Here is a 5000-nt window from a genome sequence, read left to right as displayed (position 1 = left end):
TAATCCAAAGTTTGCAGGTGGTGAATGGAAAGGTGAGCTCTAAAATTAGCAACTCCTCAATCCAACAGTTTGGTGACTGTCCTTTGTTTGTCATGCTGCTCTCTTATACAGTTGTACTTCCTGCTTCCTGTCATGTGTCTAGTCACATGGCAGGCCAACCATCCATTTTTTAAAGACACACACTCACTTAAAATGTTAAGAGTAATAAAATGGCCTAAAAAACATGTAAAACACTTAAAACTCTATAATACATTTAAATGATTGTAATAAATAGAGCGGTAAAACACGTCTTTCTAAAAGCCAGCATATTATATAAATAGTGAAGAAAAGGCAAAAGCTTACAGCACCTGGTATTCCCAGGCGGTCTCCCATCCAAGTACTAAGCAGGCCCGACGCTGCTTAGCTTCCGAGATCAGACGAGATCGGGCGCTCTCAGCGCGGTATGGCCGTAAGCGAGGGCTGCTCCAAAAAGTGGGCTATTTAAAGATCAGCCTCCGTAAAAGCCAGCATATTATATAAATAGTGAAGAAAAGGCAAAAGCTTACAGCACCTGGTATTCCCAGGCGGTCTCCCATCCAAGTACTAAGCAGGCCCGACGCTGCTTAGCTTCCGAGATCAGACGAGATCGGGCGCTCTCAGCGCGGTATGGCCGTAAGCGAGGGCTGCTCCAAAAAGTGGGCTATTTAAAGATCAGCCTCCGTAAAAGCCAGCATATTATATAAATAGTGAAGAAAAGGCAAAAGCTTACAGCACCTGGTATTCCCAGGCGGTCTCCCATCCAAGTACTAAGCAGGCCCGACGCTGCTTAGCTTCCGAGATCAGACGAGATCGGGCGCTCTCAGCGCGGTATGGCCGTAAGCGAGGGCTGCTCCAAAAAGTGGGCCATTTAAAGATCAGCCTCCGTAAAAGCCAGCATATTATATAAATAGTGAAGAAAAGGCAAAAGCTTACAGCACCTGGTATTCCCAGGCGGTCTCCCATCCAAGTGTAACAATCGGCCTTATCAGCCGAGTTACAAGACTAAAATGGGATCAGATTTAACTGTGAGAGATGACTAGTGGTTAAAAGAATGAGACATAAAAGAAGATTGGTTTAAATAGATTTGGTTTATTTACAAGGTTCACATAAAAGACTTTAAAACAACACGATAAAACGAGGTAAACGCTGTTAAAAGAATACAGTTCATTTGTCCATACCCTAAAAACAGTCCAAGAATCCCAGTGTGTTGATAAGTCCAATGTGAGTGTCCACCGGTGTATATACAATCCACAGAAAGTGTAATCCAAAGTTTGCAGGTGGTGAATGGAAAGGTGAGCTCTAAAATGAGCAACTCCTCAATCCAACAGTTTGGTGACTGTCCTTTGTTTGTCATGCTGCTCTCTTATACAGTTGTACTTCCTGCTTCCTGTCATGTGTCTAGTCACATGGCAGGCCAACCATCCATTTTTTAAAGACACACACTCACTTAAAATGTTAAGAGTAATAAAATGGCCTAAAAAACATGTAAAACACTTAAAACTCTATAATACATTTAAATGATTGTAATAAATAGAGCGGTAAAACACGTCTTTCTAAAAGCCAGCATATTATATAAATAGTGAAGAAAAGGCAAAAGCTTACAGCACCTGGTATTCCCAGGCGGTCTCCCATCCAAGTACTAAGCAGGCCCGACGCTGCTTAGCTTCCGAGATCAGACGAGATCGGGCGCTCTCAGCGCGGTATGGCCGTAAGCGAGGGCTGCTCCAAAAAGTGGGCTATTTAAAGATCAGCCTCCGTAAAAGCCAGCATATTATATAAATAGTGAAGAAAAGGCAAAAGCTTACAGCACCTGGTATTGCCAGGCGGTCTCCCATCCAAGTGTAACAATCGGCCTTATCAGCCGAGTTACAAGACTAAAATGGGGTCAGATTTAACTGTGAGAGATGACTAGTGGTTAAAAGAATGAGACATAAAAGAAGATTGGTTTAAATAGATTTGGTTTATTTACAAGGTTCACATAAAAGACTTTAAAACAACACGATAAAACGAGGTAAACGCTGTTAAAAGAATACAGTTCATTTGTCCATACCCTAAAAACAGTCCAAAAATCCCAGTGTGTTGATAAGTCCAATGTGAGTGTCCACCGGTGTATATACAATCCACAGAAAGTGTAATCCAAAGTTTGCAGGTGGTGAATGGAAAGGTGAGCTCTAAAATTAGCAACTCCTCAATCCAACAGTTTGGTGACTGTCCTTTGTTTGTCATGCTGCTCTCTTATACAGTTGTACTTCCTGCTTCCTGTCATGTGTCTAGTCACATGGCAGGCCAACCATCCATTTTTTAAAGACACACACTCACTTAAAATGTTAAGAGTAATAAAATGGCCTAAAAAACATGTAAAACACTTAAAACTCTATAATACATTTAAATGATTGTAATAAATAGAGCGGTAAAACACGTCTTTCTAAAAGCCAGCATATTATATAAATAGTGAAGAAAAGGCAAAAGCTTACAGCACCTGGTATTCCCAGGCGGTCTCCCATCCAAGTACTAAGCAGGCCCGACGCTGCTTAGCTTCCGAGATCAGACGAGATCGGGCGCTCTCAGCGCGGTATGGCCGTAAGCGAGGGCTGCTCCAAAAAGTGGGCTATTTAAAGATCAGCCTCCGTAAAAGCCAGCATATTATATAAATAGTGAAGAAAAGGCAAAAGCTTACAGCACCTGGTATTCCCAGGCGGTCTCCCATCCAAGTACTAAGCAGGCCCGACGCTGCTTAGCTTCCGAGATCAGACGAGATCGGGCGCTCTCAGCGCGGTATGGCCGTAAGCGAGGGCTGCTCCAAAAAGTGGGCTATTTAAAGATCAGCCTCCGTAAAAGCCAGCATATTATATAAATAGTGAAGAAAAGGCAAAAGCTTACAGCACCTGGTATTCCCAGGCGGTCTCCCATCCAAGTGTAACAATCGGCCTTATCAGCCGAGTTACAAGACTAAAATGGGATCAGATTTAACTGTGAGAGATGACTAGTGGTTAAAAGAATGAGACATAAAAGAAGATTGGTTTAAATAGATTTGGTTTATTTACAAGGTTCACATAAAAGACTTTAAAACAACACGATAAAACGAGGTAAACGCTGTTAAAAGAATACAGTTCATTTGTCCATACCCTAAAAACAGTCCAAGAATCCCAGTGTGTTGATAAGTCCAATGTGAGTGTCCACCGGTGTATATACAATCCACAGAAAGTGTAATCCAAAGTTTGCAGGTGGTGAATGGAAAGGTGAGCTCTAAAATGAGCAACTCCTCAATCCAACAGTTTGGTGACTGTCCTTTGTTTGTCATGCTGCTCTCTTATACAGTTGTACTTCCTGCTTCCTGTCATGTGTCTAGTCACATGGCAGGCCAACCATCCATTTTTTAAAGACACACACTCACTTAAAATGTTAAGAGTAATAAAATGGCCTAAAAAACATGTAAAACACTTAAAACTCTATAATACATTTAAATGATTGTAATAAATAGAGCGGTAAAACACGTCTTTCTAAAAGCCAGCATATTATATAAATAGTGAAGAAAAGGCAAAAGCTTACAGCACCTGGTATTCCCAGGCGGTCTCCCATCCAAGTACTAAGCAGGCCCGACGCTGCTTAGCTTCCGAGATCAGACGAGATCGGGCGCTCTCAGCGCGGTATGGCCGTAAGCGAGGGCTGCTCCAAAAAGTGGGCTATTTAAAGATCAGCCTCCGTAAAAGCCAGCATATTATATAAATAGTGAAGAAAAGGCAAAAGCTTACAGCACCTGGTATTGCCAGGCGGTCTCCCATCCAAGTGTAACAATCGGCCTTATCAGCCGAGTTACAAGACTAAAATGGGGTCAGATTTAACTGTGAGAGATGACTAGTGGTTAAAAGAATGAGACATAAAAGAAGATTGGTTTAAATAGATTTGGTTTATTTACAAGGTTCACATAAAAGACTTTAAAACAACACGATAAAACGAGGTAAACGCTGTTAAAAGAATACAGTTCATTTGTCCATACCCTAAAAACAGTCCAAAAATCCCAGTGTGTTGATAAGTCCAATGTGAGTGTCCACCGGTGTATATACAATCCACAGAAAGTGTAATCCAAAGTTTGCAGGTGGTGAATGGAAAGGTGAGCTCTAAAATTAGCAACTCCTCAATCCAACAGTTTGGTGACTGTCCTTTGTTTGTCATGCTGCTCTCTTATACAGTTGTACTTCCTGCTTCCTGTCATGTGTCTAGTCACATGGCAGGCCAACCATCCATTTTTTAAAGACACACACTCACTTAAAATGTTAAGAGTAATAAAATGGCCTAAAAAACATGTAAAACACTTAAAACTCTATAATACATTTAAATGATTGTAATAAATAGAGCGGTAAAACACGTCTTTCTAAAAGCCAGCATATTATATAAATAGTGAAGAAAAGGCAAAAGCTTACAGCACCTGGTATTCCCAGGCGGTCTCCCATCCAAGTACTAAGCAGGCCCGACGCTGCTTAGCTTCCGAGATCAGACGAGATCGGGCGCTCTCAGCGCGGTATGGCCGTAAGCGAGGGCTGCTCCAAAAAGTGGGCTATTTAAAGATCAGCCTCCGTAAAAGCCAGCATATTATATAAATAGTGAAGAAAAGGCAAAAGCTTACAGCACCTGGTATTCCCAGGCGGTCTCCCATCCAAGTACTAAGCAGGCCCGACGCTGCTTAGCTTCCGAGATCAGACGAGATCGGGCGCTCTCAGCGCGGTATGGCCGTAAGCGAGGGCTGCTCCAAAAAGTGGGCTATTTAAAGATCAGCCTCCGTAAAAGCCAGCATATTATATAAATAGTGAAGAAAAGGCAAAAGCTTACAGCACCTGGTATTCCCAGGCGGTCTCCCATCCAAGTGTAACAATCGGCCTTATCAGCCGAGTTACAAGACTAAAATGGGATCAGATTTAACTGTGAGAGATGACTAGTGGTTAAAAGAATGAGACATAAAAGAAGATTGGTTTAAATAGATTTGG

The 5000-nt window shown here is 42.0% G+C and overlaps 9 non-coding genes across 9 annotated transcripts; all 9 read right to left on the bottom strand.

Annotated features, from left to right (window-relative positions):
- Positions 1-335: 335 nt before the first annotated feature.
- On the bottom strand, positions 336-454 carry LOC141311648 (5S ribosomal RNA). Its single transcript, XR_012349108.1, has one exon. It is a non-coding gene; the product is annotated as a 5S ribosomal RNA (ribosomal RNA).
- Positions 455-538: 84 nt separating this feature from the next.
- LOC141311647 (5S ribosomal RNA) lies at positions 539-657 on the bottom strand. Its single transcript, XR_012349106.1, has one exon. It is a non-coding gene; the product is annotated as a 5S ribosomal RNA (ribosomal RNA).
- Positions 658-741: 84 nt separating this feature from the next.
- LOC141311646 (5S ribosomal RNA) lies at positions 742-860 on the bottom strand. The gene has a single exon (XR_012349105.1). It is a non-coding gene; the product is annotated as a 5S ribosomal RNA (ribosomal RNA).
- A 753-nt stretch (positions 861-1613) lies between these two features.
- Positions 1614-1732, bottom strand: LOC141311645 (5S ribosomal RNA). The gene has a single exon (XR_012349104.1). It is a non-coding gene; the product is annotated as a 5S ribosomal RNA (ribosomal RNA).
- Positions 1733-2485: 753 nt separating this feature from the next.
- LOC141311643 (5S ribosomal RNA) lies at positions 2486-2604 on the bottom strand. Its single transcript, XR_012349102.1, has one exon. It is a non-coding gene; the product is annotated as a 5S ribosomal RNA (ribosomal RNA).
- Positions 2605-2688: 84 nt separating this feature from the next.
- LOC141311641 (5S ribosomal RNA) lies at positions 2689-2807 on the bottom strand. The gene has a single exon (XR_012349101.1). It is a non-coding gene; the product is annotated as a 5S ribosomal RNA (ribosomal RNA).
- A 753-nt stretch (positions 2808-3560) lies between these two features.
- Positions 3561-3679, bottom strand: LOC141311640 (5S ribosomal RNA). The gene has a single exon (XR_012349100.1). It is a non-coding gene; the product is annotated as a 5S ribosomal RNA (ribosomal RNA).
- A 753-nt stretch (positions 3680-4432) lies between these two features.
- Positions 4433-4551, bottom strand: LOC141311639 (5S ribosomal RNA). Its single transcript, XR_012349099.1, has one exon. It is a non-coding gene; the product is annotated as a 5S ribosomal RNA (ribosomal RNA).
- An 84-nt stretch (positions 4552-4635) lies between these two features.
- On the bottom strand, positions 4636-4754 carry LOC141311638 (5S ribosomal RNA). Its single transcript, XR_012349098.1, has one exon. It is a non-coding gene; the product is annotated as a 5S ribosomal RNA (ribosomal RNA).
- Positions 4755-5000: the final 246 nt, after the last annotated feature.

The sequence above is a fragment of the Garra rufa genome, unplaced genomic scaffold (assembly GCF_049309525.1).
Source record: "Garra rufa unplaced genomic scaffold, GarRuf1.0 hap1_unplaced_003, whole genome shotgun sequence".
Lineage (NCBI taxonomy): Eukaryota > Metazoa > Chordata > Actinopteri > Cypriniformes > Cyprinidae > Garra > Garra rufa.
Note: the sequence above shows the minus strand (reverse complement) of the source record. Positions and strands in the feature narration are given on the sequence as shown.